The 20,511-nt window shown below is 39.8% G+C and overlaps 1 long non-coding RNA gene across 1 annotated transcript in view; it reads right to left on the bottom strand.

Moving 5' to 3' along the window:
* Positions 1–20,511, bottom strand: part of LOC139036499 (uncharacterized) — a 258,405-nt gene that overhangs the window by 132,524 nt on the left and 105,370 nt on the right. The gene's annotated exons all lie outside the window — the stretch shown is intronic.

Raw genomic sequence — 20,511 nt, 5'->3', positions numbered from 1 at the left:
GTCATTGATATTTCTCCTGGCAATCTTGATTCCATCTTGTGCTTCCTCCAGCCCAGCATTCCACATGATGTACTCTGTATGTAAGTTAAATAAGCAGGATGACAATAAACAGCTTTGATGTACTCCTTTCCCAATGTTACAACCAGTCCATTGCTCCATGTCTGGTTCTAACTGTTGCTTCATGAACTGCACACAGATTTCTCAGGAGGCAGGCAAGTTGGTCTGGTATTCCCATCTCTTTAAGAATGTTCCACAGTTTTTTTTAATCCACACAGCCAAAGGTTTTGGCGTAGTCAATAAAGCAGAAGTAGATGTTTTTCTGGAATTTTCTTGCTTTTTCTATGATCCAAAGTATGTTGGTAATTTGACCTCTGGTTCCTCTGCTTTTTCTAAATCCAGCTTGAACATCTGGAAGTTCTCGGTTCATGTACTGTTAGAGCCTGGCTTGGAGAATTTTGAACACTACTTTGCCAGTGTATGGGATGAGTACAATTATGCAGTAGTCTGAACATTCTTTGGCATTGCCTTTCTTTGGGATTGGAATGAAAACCGACCTTTTCCAGTCCTGTGGCCACTGCTGAGTTTTCCAAATTTGCTGGCATATTGAGTGCAGCACTTTCACAGCATCATCTTTTAGGATCTGAAATAACTCAGCTGGAATTCCATCACCTCCACTAGCTTTGTTCATACTGATGCTTTCCTAAAGCCCACTTGACTTCACATTCCAGAATGTCCGGCTCTAGGTGAGTGATCACACCATCATGGTTATCTGGGCCATTAAGATCTTTTTTGTACAGTTTTCTGTGTATTCTTGCCTCCTCTTCTTAATCTCTTCTGCTTCTGCTAGTCCCATAACTTTTCTGTTCTTTATTGTGCCCATCTTTTTATGAAATATTCCCTTGGTATCTCTAATTTTCTTGAAGAGATCTCTAGTCTTTCCCATTCTATTGTTTTCCTCTATTTCTTTGCATTGATCACTGAAGAAGACTTTCTTATCTCTGCTTGCTATTCTTTGGAACTCTGCATTCAGATGGATATATCTTTCTTTGCCTTTTGCTTCTCTTCTTTTCTCAGCTATTTGTAAAGCCTCCTCAGGCAACCATTTTGCCTTTTTTGCATTTCTTTTTCTTGGGGATGGTTTTGATCACCACCTCCTGTACAATGTCGTGAATCTCTGTCCATAGTTCTTCAGGCACTCTGTCTATCAGATCTAATCCATTGAATCTATTTGTCACTTCCACTGTGTAGTCACAAGAGGTTTAATTTAGGTCATACCTGAATGGTCTATTATTTGCATCATCATACAAATTCCACATTGTTGGTTGTTGTTGCTGTTCAGTCACTAAGTCATGTCCAACTCTTTGCCACCTTATGGACTATAGTCCACTAGGCTCCTCTGTCCATGGGATTCTCTAGGCAAGAATACTGAAATGGGTTGCCATTTCCTTCTCCAAGTGGTCTTCCCAGATCAGGCATTGAACCCACATCTCCCACATTGGCAGGTGGATTCTTTAGCACTGAGCCACCAATGAAGCCCTTATTTCACATTATGGCTCCATAAACAATTTTAAGCAGGACAAATGGAAGTAGAATTAGGACTAAAACTAATAATATAAACCATTTGGCATACATCTCAGCTAATTGTTCTTACATTTTTCAAACTTATTGTTGAAAAATGAGTACATTTACTGTAGAAAACCTAGAAGCTATAGCCAAGTAAAAAAGGAAGTTAAAATCACCCATTATCAAAAAAAATAAATCACCCATTATCTTACCACCTAGACTTATTTTACAGAAATATATGATTTTTTCTAAACAGATATTATCATAAATATATTAATAGTGAATATATTTCACCAAAATTGAATAATATTCTATTTGGTCAGTTTTTTCTACTTAATATTATATTTCAAACCCTTTCCATGTCATTAAAAATTGTCTTTAATTTTTGAAGAATAATGATAAGATAATTCATCTTCATCATTTTACAACCAAGTTCTCATTGTTAAACATTGATGCCATTTACATTTTTTTTTTTTTTTACTATTTCATCAAGATTCTGTGATGAACAAACATCTTTATAGTTGTGCACTTGAGTTCATCTGTGATCCTTTAAATAAATTCCTTTAAGTCATCTCTATTAATACATTTTCCTAGTTAGTCTTAACAGCTTTGATAAAGACAACCCTTATCTCCCAGGGTTGGGTTATATTTGTCTGAAAATCACTTTGGTACTACCATATTGTTCAAGTATGGCTCTCCTTGGCCCTCTGCCTTTTATGACTTAGCCTCCTCTAAGTTGTTTACATTTTGGAAGGACACTCTACAAATCAAAGAAGCAGGAAAAGTTTCCTCTCAGTACCTCTCTTCCTAGTCACAGCAATCTTTCTCCCCCAAAATCTCAACTCTCTTATGTTCTCATCAATCCCTTTCACTCTAACATCCCTAGCAGATTACAAAGTTAGACTAAATATTCAACTAGAGAAGTTTAAGGTGTTGTCTCTTCAGTGTTGCAGATTTTACAAATGAAAAAAAATTAAATATATATATATCCATTATCCAATAGAAATGTAACTTCCAAGGATCAAAGGGCCTATTTAGGAAATTTGGGTAAAAGAGGAACTTCCTTCCTGTGGTCAGATTTTTGGGTTATGTAGTGTTGAGCAAAAAAAAAAAAAGTAAGAGGAAAGTGCAAAACAGCAGGTTCAATATGCTCCATTTATACAAAGTGTTGTGTGTGTGTGTGTGTGTGTGTGTGTGTGTGTGTTGGGGGTGGGGAGGGTGGGATACTTTGCTCTTATAAGCATGAAATAGTTCTACTAAAGTACACAAAGAGTGAGTAATAGTAATTTATTTGGGAGAGGAAAACTAGGTGATAGGTAGATAAGAATGAATGAAAATATATTTGAAATCTGAGATATAATGAAATACAGTTATATGTTTCATCATGTATATTGAAGTGAAATTTAAATTTTTCTGACCTTAAAAACTCTATACCTTTGAATGCTCCCCAAATTTTTAAATTAAATTTAAAACAACATACATTCATGACATAAATTGCTACTTACTTTGTGAATAGACAATTTCTACACAGGCTTGAAAGGAATTTTTATGATAAATTATGTCAACTCATTTCCCATGCACCTAAGAGGAAGACAGGAGCCAAGATACTTTGGCCAGAGAGGGTGTCATTTGACCTACAAAAAAGCCATCAAATAAAAATCAGTAGAGAATGGGAATAATTGTTGGAAACAAAAAGAATCAATGAGATAGAAACATGAAGATCAGGCACTCTCTCATTCCAATAATTAAATAAGAACTATTTTCTGTTGTCCTGTCTATAGTAGCAATTCTCTGTTTGTAGCGGAATGGAGAAAAGGAAAAAAGACAAACTGACATATTATTCTGGCAAATAGCCATTGGTATAAGAGAAAGGAGCATTCAGAAGATCCATTTGCAGCTCCCAAGTCCATTTATTTCACACTTCTGTCATCTCGGGTTGCCTTTCCAGCAATCTGTCAACAGTTTCTATCTGCCAAAGACACATTTAGCATCCTAAAGGAATGATAAAGTACATCCAGCTCAAAACCTATGGAGCTTAGATATGGCTCAAAAATAAAACCAGGGACAAAAACTTATCAGACCATTTTCATTTGCACAATTTTTGTGTTTTATAAGCAAGTGACTAGCAAGTGAAGATATCTGTTACTGTCTTACATATCTCTATTCACAAGATTTAGGGATTTCTTCTTTTGTTTATTGACTTCTTACTGAAGAGGTAAGCTTGGGACTGAGGATAGAGGGATGGACAAGAAATGGTCCCTGCCACCAACAAGACTTGGGACTAATGGAGAAAGACAAAGAAGTACACTGTAAATTAAAATTCAGTGCAATCTATGCCCTAATAAAAGTATGCCAGAACATTATGGGAACACAAAAGAGACAGACTTTGGACTAGCAGGATCACAAGAAAGCTTTCCAGAAGAACAACATTGAATTGGATTATAAAGGCAGGCAGGAAGTAGCAGGATGGAGAATTAGAGAAAGAACACCCCAGTCCAGATTCTAGTGTGGATACTGATTACCTGCTGTGATGACCCTGACACTCTTGTCCCTCCTATCCAGGGCTCAGCTCTCAACTTCTTGGTACTAAATCTCAGGGGCTGACTCCTGCAGCCTTTGTTTCCAAGGTTCTGTCAGTTCCTGAGATTCAGGACAGAGAAAAGGAGGGTTCAAAACTGGATCAGAGGGAAAATAGGCCCAGAGCTATCATAGTAGGTAAGCAATATTCACAATAGAATCCTTATTGGGCTTGTTCAGTGGGAGACAGGGACAGGAGGTAGAAAAGCAGACAAAGAGAGAAGCCAGAGTCTGTCCTCTCTGCCTTGGACAGTTTCTCCAACACAGCATCCCACTGTGATCCCTGCTCGCACTGAATAGGCCCACTTGAGGTTCTTGCTTCCAAGAGTTGATCTCTCCAAGCTAACTTTACCTTCTTCTTCTCCATCTCCATCCTGCCAAGAGATGGTAAGGTATTCTTGCTGTTGCTAATTTCTGGTGGCTTCATTGATCACTTTTTGGCTTCATAGCTCTTCTAAAACCTTTGATCCCAATTCTCTGCCATTACTATTCTTTTGTCTCTAAAGTCCCTTTGTTTTAAATACTCAAGACATTTTCTGGTGAGACCCTCAGAGATAAACTGTCCATATTCCCACAGAATCTGAGCTACTCAAGGACAAAGATGACCTTTGAACTGTTTTACCCCATATACCCAAAGAAGACACACCAAAATGAGAAAGTAGGGAAGAAATGGAGGATAGTATAGAAGAAACAAAGAAATAAGCAATCATAATTCAGTTCAGTTCAGTTCAGTCGCTCAGCCATGTCCAACTCTTTGTGATCCATGGACTGCAGCACACCAGGCATCCCTGTCTGTCACCATCTCCCGGAGTTTACTCAAACCCATGTCCATTGAGTTGGTGATGCCATCCAACTATCTCATCCTCTGTCATCCCCTTCTCCTCCCACCTTCAATCTTTCCCAGCATCAGGGTCTTTTCCAAGGAGTCAGTTCTTCATATCAGGTAGCCAAAGTATTGGAGTTTCAGCTTCAGCATCAGTCCTTCCAATGAGTATTTAGGACTGATTTCATTTAGGCTGAACTGGTTGGATCTCCTTGCAGTCCAAAGGACTCTCAAGAGTCTTTTCCAACACCACAGTTCAAAAGCATCAATTCTTCAGCATTCAGCTTTCTTTATAGTCCAACTCTCATATCTATACAAGACTACTGAAAAAACATAGCTTTGACTAGACAGACAGGTCATGGTGGAGAGTTCTGACAAAACATGGTCCACTGGAGAAGGGAATGGCAAACCACTTCAATATTCTTGCCTTGAGAACCCCATGAAGAGTATGAAAAGGCAAAAAGATAGGACACTGAAAGATGAACTCCCCAGGTCAGTAGGTGCCCAACATGCTACTGGAGATCAGTGAAGAAATAACTCCAATCATAATTAAAGACACCCTAATTCCAAACCAAAATACCTATAGTCTTTAACAGACACATTTATTTACATGACATCCTGAGTCAATGAAAGTATCAATATCCTGCATGACTGAAGCATGACTATAATGAGCAGCTGTCCAACAAGATGAGTAACATCTAATAGGCAGTGAGAAGAATATACAACCTTAAAAGACCTTGTCTGTTGCTGGGTCTTTCTGTGATGTGGACACCTCTTGCCCTATTAAGAAATGGAGGACAGGCCCAGATACTCAAACCGAGTTGACCAGAACTCAAAGCTAAATCAAGCAGCTGCTAAAATCTGGCCTTTTCCTCATATTGTATATATTTCCCTAATGTGAAGATAAGCTCATTGGTATCATCCAGGCTTTTGAAGACAAAATGTATGTTGTTTACCAAGGCAGGCTGACAGGTCACTGATCAAGTTCAAAACTCTAGTACTTAATACCCATGTTCTGCCCATTCTATTTCCATTGTGCTTCAAGAAGCAAAGGAAGGAACAGCCAAGCTAAACTACCGGCAGTGTGCAGCATTAAGTCACATTAGGATATTGACTCTTCTGAAATGCTAGAGTAAAACATAAGGATCATGTTTATCCCACATAAGTTTCCTGTCTACATTATTTATTTTTAAGCCGTAAACATACTTGAAGATAGTGATGTAGTCTCCAGAAGAATTACTAAGAAATCAGACACAGTTTCTGTAAATCTTCAAAGGGGTATTGTGAAATTTCAGACACTGTGTGAGCAAATTTTTAGGGGGGGAATGGGTTTGTGAAGATGCTTACAAGATTCAGCGACAGATCTGTCATCCTTATCTGGTATTAGAGCAAAATATGAAGATTAATTTTTACTAACCATATCCTTAGTAGTTTTGTCTTTTCTTGGTCATAAGAAAGAAAACCATCTGTGTTTTCAGAATCATGAATATTTATCCCAGGAGTCCTTTTCCTATCTCCACTTTGCACTGAATGATGCACCAATGTGCCATGGCATACTTTGGGGTTTTCCTAGAAACTAAAAAAATACTCCAGGAGTTTGAAAGCCTCCAAGAATTCCTGGAGACATTAGAATCCTCGGTGCACCTCAAGTCCTTCATCCAACTGTCAGCAGAGCAAAAACAGGCACCAACTTCCACTTCAGGACTTCATTGTCAATGTGGTTATTAGACCAAGTTCTAGATAGACTTAGAGTCATGACTCTATGCCCTGCTGTGACCTTCACCAGCTCTTAGGTGGGTAGAGCATTCTTGATTGTAAGTTCTTCCCTTTCATCCCTTTAAATATATTGTGCCACTTTCATCACTTAAATATATATATTGAGTTGGACTTCCCTGGTAGCTCAGATGGTAAAGCGTCTGCCTATAATATGGGAGACCCGGGTTCAATCCTTGGGTCGGGAAGATCCTCTAGAGAAGGAAATGGCAACCCACTCCAGTACTCTTGCCTGGAAAATCCCATGGACAGAGGAGCGTGATAGGCTACAGTCCATGGGGTTGCAAAAAGTCAGACACGACTGAGCAGCTTCACTTCACTTCACTTCAGATGGTATTAACTTCAACTTTCTTATGGTTCACTCACATAGGTGTGAAGTGAAGTGAAAGTCGTTCAGTCATGTCTGACTCTTTGGGACCCCATGGACTATACGGTCCAGGGAATTCTCCAGGCCAGAATACTGGACTGGATAGTATTGCCCTTCTCCAGGGGAACTTCCCAACCAAGGGATCAAACCCAGGTCTCTTCATTGCAGGCAGATTCTTTACCAGCTGAGCCACAAGGGAAGCCCAAGAATCCTGGAGTGGGTAGCCTATCCCTTCTCCAGCAGATCTTCCTAACCCAAGAATCAAACCAGGGTCTCCTGAATTGCAGGCGGATTCTTTACCAACTGAGCAATCAGGAAAGCCCCACATAGTTGTAAGAAAAGTTAAATACTGAAGAGCTCAGAAAAAACTAAGTGTACAGTACATAAGGATGATAAATAATTACTCCACGGTAACCAACTACCATCTATGATGCTGATGGTGTTACTGTACTTATCTAAGTCTCAGTTTCCTTAGCTCTAGAATTGTGACAATAATATCACATATGTCATGAATATACATGGGATTAACTGAAATACTGAACACAAAGCTCTTTTGTGATGGCTTACTATTTAAGTGTAATAATTCACTACAATATATTCTGGGTGAGGCAGATGATACAGCAGGAAGAATTTCAAAGCCACCAGGATGACCCAGAGGGACCAGAATTCACCTGAGCTAAGTTTCGAAGCTGTCAAGTTAGAGCAAGGGAATAGAGCCTTTCTACCTCCATTTCAGTTTTGGTCATAGGTCGAGATGTGACCTTGGACAAAGCAGCTCCATTCAGCTGTGAGTGAGCAAGTGAAAGTTGCTCAGTTGTGTTTGACTCTTTGAGACCCTGTGAACTATAGCCTACCAGGCTTCTCTGTCCATGGAATTCTCTAGACAAGAATACTGCAGTGGGTTGCCATTCCCTTCTCCAGGGGATCATCCTGACCCAGGGATTGAGCCCAAGTCTCCTGCATTTGAGGCAGATTCTTTACCATTTCAGTCACCAGGAAAGCCCCCTATTCAGCTGAGCCAGTTGGTAAAGCATTCTAGCCACTGGTGGCTGTCTAAGTCTGTGCTTCCAGCAGTTGTGGGAGTTAAGTGCTTCATCCATGCGGGTGTATTCAAGTGGCTCAGCGCAGGGTCCACACATGAGCCAGGAAAGGTACAGAACAATGCTGACTGAATCAAGATGCCTTCTCATTGCGGTACAGCTCTTCCCTCGAGTCCTTCCAAAGCAGCTCTAATTTGTATCAGCAATGAGGGACCCCTCAGAACCATTCAGAATACCCAGGGCACCTAAAGACCTGCTGCACCTAGAAAGGTCCCAACCTTCCCTAGAAGTGAGATACTCAGAGATGGCTCTGAAGGCTGGTGTGTCCCCAACACCCTAGTGTAGATTACCTCTCTGAGACTGAAAAGTGAAAGTGAAAGTGGCTCAGTTGTGTCTGACTCTTCGCGACCCCATGGAATTCTCCAGGCCAGAATACTGGCGTGGGTAGCCTTTCCCTTCTCCAGGGGATCTTCCCAACCTAAGGAAATTGCAAAATGTTGGTTCAACTCCCCATATCTGTAGCCTCAAAATGAAACTTCAGTTCATCACAAGCAAATTCCCTGAATGCCAGTTTACCAAATGAGCAATTCTCTGAGTTCACTTCTTATGCATATGTGTGTATGTATTTGACAAATTTCAATTTTGTCTCCAGGTTGTCATTTTAAAGAAAGTTCATTTTGTTCCTTCTCTCTACTGCTGTAGCTGGGAGGTAAGGGATTAGGGGACTGTGCCCCAAAGGTGGGGCAGACAGTACGATCCTAAAAGATAAGAGTCTTTATACATTAACATGAATCAGCTATGTATTTACACGTATTCCCCATCTCGATCCCCCCTCCCACCTCCCTCTCCACCCGATTCCCCTGGGTCTTCCCAGTGCACCAGGCCCAAGCATTTCTCTCATTCATCCAGCCTGGGCTGGTGATCTGTTTCACCCTAGATAATATACATGTTTCGATGCTGTTCCCTCGAAACCTCCCACCCTCGCCTTCTCCCACAGATTTCAAAATTCTGTTCTGTACATCTGTGTCTCTTTTTCTGTTTTGCATATAGGGTTACCATTATCATCTTTCTAAATTCATGTCAATGTATGACAAAAACCACTACAATATTGTAAAGTAATTAGCCTCCAACTAATAAAAATAAGTGGATAAAAAAAGAATCTTTAACATATTCTTGGACATTCTTCTGAATATGTAGAATGTTACAATTATATTTTTCTTATACTTTTTCCCAGTCATCCAGACACTGGGTTTTGTTCACTTGACTTTCAGAAAATTGACTTTCCTGCTTCCCCTACATGTTGATGGTGAGCATGGAACCATAGGAGTAAGAGTTGGAAGGGATGCCAGAATCTTCTCATCCAATTACACCAAGCATGGCATAAGTCATTGAGTCCCTCCATGGATATGCTTGTTGAGGTCATGCATGAGCTCTCAGCCATCCTTCATATCTCTGGGCAGTGAAGACTCTCAGAAGCATAGCTTTACCCCTGGAGACTTGAAGGACACACCCACCACATCCTGACACTGTTCCCTCAAGTGGTGGAAGGCGCTCATAAGGATGCACCTGAGTCCCCTTGTCTGCTGATTAACATACCCCACACTCCTCCCCAAAATATATTTTGCATGGTTTTCTGTCCCTTCTCAAATATTCACCTCTGATTCTTTTCCAGTGTACCAGCATCCTCTTGCAGTGTTGCTGTTATATCTTTTTTTACATACCAAAATAACAAATTTTTTAAGATTTTCTTATTATAAAATATATATAAATATATTTTAAAATTCTTAATAAATTTTTACCAAAATACCTAGAAATCACAGATGAACATAAAGTATCTATGATCTGCAGTGATCATCTGTTTTTTTGCCTTCCCAGCACATCTCCCCTTTTCCTTAGTAATGTCACCTGTTCTCCTTCCCATCAGTTGAAGCCAAGTATGGTCATGTGACCCAATCTAGGCCAATCAAACTCTCCTCTCCCAGGATTTTGAATCTTGAAGGAGGACATGTTAGGATTGAAAAACACTTTGAGCTGATGGACTCCAGCACAAGGAAGGTTTCCTTTATTTTCAACTACCCATGTCTGGAAACCCCCTTTGATACTAACCTTCCAATACCCATGTGTTGGGCTTTTTCTCAGGTCTGTGACCTGCCCCACAGCTTCCGGGACACTCCATATTTACTTAAATTACCTGGAGTTGTTATTTGACTGAGATGCAAACCCTCATATGCAACACTCATAGAAAATCAAAAGTTAATAGTTTGTGGATAACATTCCTATTTTTTTCTTTGTATGGATTAAAAGAATAAACAAGTTAGATGAAGAGTAAGAAATATAAGAAGGTGGGTTATATAGGAAAATTTTCCCCAAAAGTGGGTAAAATAATATAAACTAGTCAATATATTACATTTTTTGGAACAAAATATGCAACTATTTTGCCATGGCCTCCTCCACAGCCTCCTGTTTTTTAATCATGGCCAGGTGGTGCTAGTGGTAAAGAACCTGCCTGCCGACACAGTAGATGTAAGAGATGCACATTCAATCCCTGGATCGGGAAGATCCCATGGAGGAGGGCAAGGAAACCCACTCCAATATTCTTTCCTGGTGAATCCTATGCATAGAGGAACCTAGCGGGCTACAGTCCATGGGGTTCCAAAAAGTCGGACACGACTGAAGCAACTTAGCACACACACATAGAGTAAAGGTAACCCAGCACTTGGTGAAGAAAAGGGTACACTCTACTCTTCAGGAGTCCACAGTTTGAGTAAGGAGTTTCTCATGCACACAAACAACAATAACAGAAAAGTCCACAGTTTCCCACCAGTCAAGCTTTCAGACTCGCATTGCAGGGGCTCTGTGTTCCACAACAGGCTTCCCTGCTGGAGAGGCAAGAGTGGAGTGTTCCCTTCAGGAGGCACAATCTGACCTTTGCCAAGCAGCTTAGCCTAATCAGCCCACCTCTAAGGCCCTCCAGCCGCAGCTGGGTTGTCCTGTCTGGCCCTCCTCTAATCTGTCACCACTGGGAAACATGGAACTTGCACCTCCTGAGATTCAAGTGTGATGGGAGTGGAGGGAATTGAACTTTGGTCCTTCAGAGCTCCCTGGCCCCCCAGGCTATCTCTAGAACAAGGGAGATTTCTGGGAGAATCAAGTCTCACCTTGTCCTGACACTCAACTCACAAAGTGCTAGCATGCTGGCCCACATCCAACATGGAGAGAAAACTTTGTGCCCACAGACATGCAAGAGGGAGGAAGCAAGACCTGGGGCAGGGCAGACAATGACTGGTACCTTGTGTGAGAAGGTAGCTGGCTACAGGGACATGTCCTGGGGATATGGCAAGAACCCTCTATAGAACTATTCTAGGGCCTCTGTATCCCTCCCTTCCTTTCACTGTCCCTGTGAACCCTCTGTGTGACTATCCACCCAAAGCACATTCCTAGCACTTGAGGATATTCAGGGCAGCTCGAACAAGCCAAATCATTCAGTCTCCAAGTCACTTCTTAAGCTGGAAAAACTTGGGAATCTTCTGCAATTCCCCTATCAAGATGACATGCCAAGAACCCCAGATTCTGTCCACTTACAGGGCCATAAAACTAGAAAGATAGGGATTCTAGAAGACTTCCAGGTTTACCTGGATCTGGGGAGTGTACAACGGGAGGCACCTGACCAAGGCAAAGCAGCCCTCCAACCTCAAAATCTCACTCCAGTGGAGTCAAGGAACTCCAGAAATCCCCAAACTGTCCTGGAGCCCAGGGTGGCAGCCTGGTCATGAGGCTTCACCGGGGTGGAGGGCAGGTTACCTGGGAGGAAGGCAGAATGGAACCAAAGTCTAACTGAATGATCTTGGGAGAATTTCTTTACCTTTCTTACCACCATCTGTAAAATGGGCACAATAGTCCCTACCTTATAGGCTTATTTTGATATTTAATGAGGTAGAGCATATAAGGCTCTAAGCACATTCCCTGGCATGTACCAATGTCCAACACTTTTCATCCATATTTATGACTTTTTTTTCATGTATAGGCTAACAACAACACAAAAAAAGTCCAAAATATGAAGTGAGGAGACCATTTTTCCTACCTATGCCTTCTCTATTGCAAACGTCCTAAATCAGATTTGACCAATAAAACCTTTTGTGATCACGAAAGTGTTTTATGTCTTCATTATCCAATACTGTGAGATACTGGCCACTTGACTCATAGTTAGTGTGACTGAGAAACTGAATTTTTTACTTGAGTGCATTTTGATTCATCTAAGTCTCAATAGCCGCATGTGACTAGTGGCAACCTTTTTGAACATTGCAACCCTAAATGACCAAATAAGAGGTAACAAGGTTTTTCAAGTCATAATGATAGGGATTAAATCCCAAATTTAAATCAAAAGGGACAACCAACAGCTTAAGTAACTGCTTAAGATCTTTTCCAAGGGCCAGGAAGGATCCTGGATGGCACCAGGTGTTGGACAGGGCAGGGAAAGGAAACAGCCAGAGGCAGTTGGAGCCTCCGTCCCCCATTCAGTCTACAGAGGGCTGGCCTTGCATATAGCTGGCTGGTGCAGGATAGATGGGGTTTCTGTATTTCACATGTGGTTAATCTCTTGGGGCCAAAGTGCTGTTCCTGCTATCAGGCAGATTAACTGTGTATTTATGGCCCTGCCTGGAGAGTCCAAAATAAGCCATAAACAGTTCCAAACTGAATAGTCAGATCCAGCCTAGGGCCTGCTCTTTCTGTATACAAGAGACCAATTTGTTGTAAACTGCTAAAAGGGTGGGGGTGGGGAGAAACAAGCCCCTTTTCTCATGGGATGCAGTGCCAGAGTGATAAGGTGAGCAGGTCCCAGGCTTGAGACTAGACGCCTCTTGGCTCTGCACTTTGGACAAAATGAGAAACCCGAGATGATACGGGAGGGAGATGATAGCCGTCAAGAAAGCAGCTGCCGGCACTGAGGCACTTGGAGCTGCTCCTCTTTTATCAGGAGCAGCTGTAAGTGATGGATGCAGCCTCCAATTCACGTGTCCCCTTCTCTTGCTTTGACTTGGAAAGTAAGAAGTAAATTAAAAAAAAAAAAACAAACTATGGTTGCACATTGAGGATTTTGCTCCTGAACTCTTCTCAAAAATAGCTATCATAGGAGGTTTCCCCTCTTTAAGAAATTGTATAAGACAGTTATTATAATAGCACCTCTGGAAACAAAACAAGAGAACTTTCCAAAACAAGAGAACTAACCATCAGATGCCATTTCAGTACTAATATAGTGAATTAAAATTCCCCTTTTTTATTTGCCTGGAGGAGACAGAATTGCTTGCCCTAAAAAGGTTATATCTTTGACCAAAGAATTCCATTTTTAAGAGTTTATCCTAAGGAAAAAAAGTCAGAGATGTACACAAACATCAATGCTCACAAATGTTTATTACAATGGTATTAATAACAAAAGAAAATATGTAAATATTCAAAATAAGGATTAACATTGGTATAATATAATTTTACACAGCCATTGCAAATTTACCACTCTAGAGATGTTTGGTAATGTAGGGAAATATGCGTTTTTATGGTGTTAAAGGAAAAGAGCAGAATGGTTTATGGTGTGGGATCCCAAATTTCTTAGATCCATGGCTTTGGCTGTAAATATGGCTATTTAGAAAGACACTGAGAAAATATTTCAAAAGATTTGTAGAGATAATCTTTGGAGAGTGAAATTGTGAATCATCATTACCTTTCTCTTTTATACTTTGCTGAAGTTTCTGAAATTAGTATAGGATAAAATCTGAAGCATTCCACAACTCATGGCCGCTTAGCAGCCAGAGAATGAAAAGGATCTAAGGTCACTGAAACTGATAATAATAAGAATAGCTCCTTGGGACTTCCTAGTCTGAGTTTTCTTTTTTCTGACCCAATAAACACAAAGCTAACCTCATTTACAGCCTCCTGGTAAATTTAAAGTCATTCCAGGCTTCCAAAAGAGTTTTCCTCAACATTCACCAGTAGATTTTATTTTCCCCACATGTGCTGAAAAAATGGGTTTCCCCCAATGTGTTTATGTGCTGGTTAAGAAGAAAGTATTTCTTCTCATACCATTAGAGTCTTACAGACATTCTATTTGTATTCCCAATTCTCATTAGTCATAACCGTCGCTCTGCCTTGCTCTGAGCTGCTTTCCAATTGAGAAATAATGGAGGATGTAAACTCCATAAGCCCAGGAATTTTGTCTGTGTTGCTCAATACTGTAAATGCATCACTAAAAGCAGTGTCTAGTACGTGCGCCATACTTAGTCACTCAGTCGTGTCCGACTCCTTGCAACACCATGGACTATAGCTCACCAGGTTCCTCTGTCCATGGAGATTCTTCAGGCAAGAACACTGGAGTGGGTAGCCATGCCCTCCTCCAGGGGATCTAACCAACTCAGGCATCAGGTCCACCCCACTGCAGGTGGATTCTTTATCATCGAGCCACCAGGGAAATCCATCTGGTACATAGCAGACACTAAATTAATACTGAATCAATGGATGGGTGGATAGATGAATGAAACCTACCACGTCAAAACTAAGCAAAGTGAGCTACAATTTTAGGTAAACTACTGAGTCAAATTCTGCACTTTGGAGGCCCCATAACAAAGCAAGTTTTTTAGTCAAAACATAAATGCCAATAGGTAAATGAGCCTAAGGTACACAATAAGACCAAACTAAAAATAAGGAACCAAGAAGCTCTAATTCCTTTAATTTGGCAAATTTTGTTCAACTTAACAGTTTATGTCAAACAAGCAATAGTACTTAGAGTCCATAGTCAACTCTCCTGGGATTTAAGGTACAGTTTTCCTTCTTTGCTACTTCATCACCTTTCTGTCACCTGTAATAGCAGATTTTATTTTCCAAAAATGTCTGCAACAATGCCTCCCATTCCATGTGCACTTCTGAAATGTGGCTTTGCCTTTCCCTCGTTTAAAAGTAGTCTATTTCTTCGTCACCTAGAATCTGAGTGTACCTGGTGACTGCTTTAGCCAGTAGACTATGGGAATGATAAGCTACCATGTTTTCACCTTGTCTCCTGGAGAGACCTTATGGAGAGACTCCCTTGAACCCAAGTGAACTTTTGTGCGTCTTAAGGCCAGTACCATATGTTTTGATTATATAGCTTTATAAGGTTTAGAAATCAGAATGGTAAAGTAGGCAGCTTTTGTCTTCTTTCTAAAGATTGTTTTGATTATTTGAGGTCCTTTGTGATTCCATTTGAATTTGAAAAAAATTTTTTTATTTCTGTGGGGAAAAAAATCACTGGGGTTTGCATAGGGATTGCATTTAATCTGTAGACCATTGTGGGTAGTATGGACATTTTAACAAATTAAGTCTTCTAATCTATGAACATGAAATAGCTTTTCATTTATTTGTGTCTTCAATAAAGTACAGCTTTATAGTTTTCAGTGTACAAGACTTTCACCTTCATAGTAAAGTATATTCCTATGTATTTTATGTTTTGATGCTATTTTAAATGGGATTGTTTTCTCAATTTCCTTTTCAGGTAATTCATTTTTAGTTACTATAAAAATGCAGCTGATTTTTTATTTTGATTTTGTATCCTTCAATTTTGATGAACTCATTTATTAGTTCTAACAGTTTTTTTTTCTTTCTAGAAAGGGTTTCTAAATATAGAATTGTGCTATCTGTGAACAAAGAAAACTTTACTTCTTTCTTTACAGCTCAAATGCATTTTACTTCTTTTTCTTTCCTAATTGCCCTGGTTGATATTTCCAGTACTGTGTTGGACAGATGTGGCAAAAGTGGACATCCTTGCCTTACTCCTAATCTGAGAAGAAAAGCTTTCAGTTTTCCACCACTGAGTATGATGTCAGCTCTGGGCTTTTCATACATTTGTTTCTTTATTTTAAATTGGCTGTGACTTCCTTACTTTTTCCTACTTGTAGAAATCTGAAATTATGAAGTGTGGTAAACTTTGATTGGCCTTCCCTAGTAGCTTAGATGGTAAAGCATCTGCCTGCAACGCAGGAGGCTTGGGCTCAATCCCTGGGTGGGGAAGATCCCCTGGAGAAAGAAATGGCAACCCACTCCAGCATACTTGCCTGGAGAATCCCTTGGAGAGAGGAGCCTGGTGGGTCACAGTCCATGGGGTTGCAGAGAGTCAGACATGATAAAACATGCACAAAACTTCAATTAATGTTCAATTACACACACAGAGTTCAGTTCTAAGACCTTTCTAGTTTTTCCGTTTGGACCTTTTCTCAGTAAATATGAAAGAAGAATCCCCATTCTTTTATTCTCTCTTTTTTTTAAAATATAATATTTAATGTACCACATTATTTTACAGTCCTGTCTTATCACAAACACAGAGCAGGACACATTAAGTAGATTCCACCTACTTTGGCGATAAGTTTGTCCTGGGGTCATTCATTTCCTGGGAGCTGGTATATTTGTTATGTAACTCAGAAGACTAAGCTAATTGTTGACCTAACAATAGTGCAGCTGCAAGCTGAAAAAATACTAAGATTCCCCACAGGACAGTTTTGAAAAAGTGTATCGCTTGTAGCAGGCAAAATGACTAAATTCAGCCCCATGAATAAAATCAAAAATGTGACCCATTTTTCAGAGAAAAAAAAGGAGGGAAGTGTTCTTTATGCATGAACTATGTCTGCAGGTTTAATGGGCAATGTGGTATATATAATTCCCTACTAAAAAAGAAAAAAACTGGCTGATTAATTCTATGGCAAAGGACCCATCTATGTCCACAAACCTCATGACTTGGGATCCACATTACCTAATAAAGTACTATCCAACACATGTAGCTATTAAGCCATGAAATATGACCAGTATGACTGAGAAACTGAGTTTTTTATTTATTTCCATTTTAATTTTAAATTATGATCGACTCAATTATTGGAAAATTTTTAAGTATGTTTAGAGTAAGTTGGTGTGTGAATCTACTTTTTCAACCACAAATTTTTACAAACTACAGTTCACTTATTTCTGATACAAATTTAGGGACCAACTTGAAATGTACTCTAACTGGAAAATTTAAACCAATTTCACAGATTTAGTTTGACAAAGAGAATGTAAAATGTTAATAATTTTTAGCATCTATTACATCTTTAAGTAATAGTATTTGGAACATACTAAATTAAATAAAATTTATAGTAGAGATTAATTTTGCCTATTTCTTTACATTTAAATCACTTACGTGTCTTGCCTTATATTTCTATTGAACAGCCTTGACCTACAGACTGCCACCACCAAGCCACCAAGCAAAGCTATCTTGTTCTGTAGCTTTGCTTTAATGGCTACTAGTGATAAATTATTTGTGCTCCTATCTTCAACCAATCCCTCATTTTGCTCACAGAATCCCATCTACCAGAGATGATTTACAAAATCTAAAAGTGGAAATAAGACAAACATGTAAATCAACCTGGTGTTCTCATGAACCCCCATTTTATGGATATGGATGAGGGCTTCATTCCTCAGTGTAGCTCAGCTATGTAGTGGCAAACCAGTACTGAAACCCAGGTATACTTAATACCAAAAATGTATGCTTTTCCCCTAAGAATGGTCCTCAGACTACATGCATCAGAATCACTTGGGATGCAAAACAGACAGACACAGCCTTCTATAAAACACCCCAAATGTTAACAGATAAGGAAGGAAAGAGTTTAAAGTAAAGAAGGTTAAAGAGAGTGTTAGCCTGCATGTGAGAAAAACTGCCTGAAATAGAATTAAGGCATGGACAAGAAAACATGCACAGAAAGATCTTAGCACAGTACAGCCTCCTTGAGAGGATCAAAGAAGTAATGAGGATAAGGTATGGAGACTTTATAATGGCAGAGTCAGAGCCCAGAACTGTTTAGCAGCTGTGTCTATGGCAGGGAAGGCTTAGGAAGAGGGGTGCTCAGAGATGGCATTGATGGATATAAAGGTTCATAACTTGTGCTGAATCTAAAGGGTAAGGGTGTTTGATGTTGCCACTACCTGCTTTTATCTATAGCTGCCTTTCCCTTTGTGCTCTAGTCAAATATTTAGATTAGAGTAAAATCACTACACAATTGGTTGATCTATTTTAAACAGTAGATTATGATTTAAAATATATAGTATTAATACTAACCATGGCTCAACTAAAAGTAACTTAATCTATTTATGTTTACCTCATAGGCATTTGTGATTTTGCAATCATTAATGGAATCACTGTTTATCAATACATAGAGTGGGCCTTCAACATACTCTTGTTGAATACATGGAAATAAAACCAGAGTTTCTTACTTAAATGCAAGAATTCCATAGGGGAAAAAATTAAGCACACTATGAGCAAAAATATAAATCATGTAACAGCAGAAGTAGTAGAGAGAATAACAAAGAGAATACTTAGTTTTGTATATGACATGTATATATTGTGAATAAACAAAATTTCAAGATAGAGAAGTCAGAAAATAGAAGGAGAAAATAATTCCCTGTGGGATTTTACAAGGGAATTACGCTTGGTACCTATTAGGGTTACTGATTGTCAGACTACTTGTAGGCAAATTTAAGCATACGAAGAGGATAGAGGGTTAGAAGCGCTAACAGATTGAAATAGAAGCTAAAGACACCTAGTGGTCCCGTGGTTAAGAATCCTCCTTGCAATGCAGGGAACGTGGGTTCAATCCCTCATCAGAGAACTAAGACCTTACATGCCATGGAGCTGTGAAAGATCCCACATGATGCAATGAAAACCACACATGCCACAAGGAAGACCTGACACAGCCAAATAAATAAATATTGGGCTTCCCTTGTGGTTTAGCTGGTAAAGAATCCACCTGCAGTGCAGGAGACTGGGGTTTGATCCCTGGGTTGGGAAGATACCCTGGAAAATGGAAAGGCTACCCACTCCAGCATTCTGTCCTGGAGAATTCCATGGACTATATAGTCCATGGGGTCGCAAAGAGTCAGACACAACTGAGCAACTCTCACTTTCACTTTCAAGCCAAAGTTGGCCAGCTCCCTCCATGAGGAGGGATCTCTGGGTCTTCTCCCAGTGATCAACAATCAATATATCTTTTTTTACTCTTTAACTGTGGCTAAAAAATAACATAAAATTTGCTAACTGTTTTTAAGTATACAGTTCAGTCATATTCAGTATATTAATATTTTATGCAACCAAGCTCCAGAAATTTTTCATCTTGCAAACTTGAAACTCTATACCCATTACATGAAAGTGAAAGTGAGAGTCACTCAGTCCTGTCTGACTCTTTGAGACCCCATGGACTGTAGTCCATGGAATTCTTCAGGCCAGAATACTGGAGTAGGTAGCCTTTCCCTTCTCCAGAAGATCTTCCCAACCCAGAATCTATCCAGGTCTCCTTCATTGCAGGCAGATTCTTTACCAACTGAGCTATCAGGGAAGCCCATTAAATAACAACTCATTTTCCACTTCCCAAGTTCCCCTGGAAACCACCAGTCTTCCTGTTCGCATGAATTTAATTACTGTTGATACTTCATATAAATGGAATCATACACTATTTGTCTTTTTGTGACTTGCTTATTTAATTAGCCATGAGGCCTCAGGATCCATCTATGCTGCAGCATGTAGCATGCATCAGAATTTTCTTCCTTACTACATCTGAAAAATATTCCATTGTATTTGTATACCACATTTTGTTCATCTCTTCATCCACTGATGGACACATAGATTGCTTCCACTTTTTTTTTCCTGATGTTTCCATCATACTGAGTCCTGAACTCAATATGTCCTCCAATTTGGAAAACTTGTGCTAAGTTGCTTCAGTCATGTCCGACTCTTTGTGATCCCATGGACTGTGTAGCCCACCAGGCTCCTCTCTCCATGGATTTTCAGGACTGGAAAAGGTCAGTTTTCATTCCAACCCCAAAGAAGGACAATGCCAAAGAATGTTCAAGCTACCATGCCATTGCAGTTATTTCTTATACTAGCAAGTTTATGCTCAAAATCCTTCAAGCTAGGCTTTAGCAGTATGTGAATCAAGAACTTCCAGATGTACAAGCTGGGTTTAGAAAATGCAGAGGAATCAGAGATCAAACTGCCAACACTCATTGGCTTATGGAGAAACCAAGGTACTTCCACAAAAACATCTACTTCTGCATTATTGAAAGCCTTTGACTGTGTGGATCACAACAAAGTGTGAAAATTCTTAAAGAGATGGGAGTACCAGACCACCTTACTTGTCTCCTGAGAAATCTGTGTGTGGGTCAAGAAGCAACAGTTAGAACTGGACATGAAACAATGGAGTGGTTCAAAATTGGGAAAGAAGTATGACAAGGCTGTATATTGTCACACCGCTTATTTACCTTATATGCAGAGTACATCTTGGGAGATGCCAGGCTGGATGAATCACAAGCTGGAATCAAGATTGCCAGGAGAA

This window comes from Odocoileus virginianus, chromosome 9 (assembly GCF_023699985.2).
Source record: "Odocoileus virginianus isolate 20LAN1187 ecotype Illinois chromosome 9, Ovbor_1.2, whole genome shotgun sequence".
In the NCBI taxonomy this organism is placed as follows: domain Eukaryota; kingdom Metazoa; phylum Chordata; class Mammalia; order Artiodactyla; family Cervidae; genus Odocoileus; species Odocoileus virginianus.
This window is presented reverse-complemented; position numbering and strand designations above follow the sequence as displayed.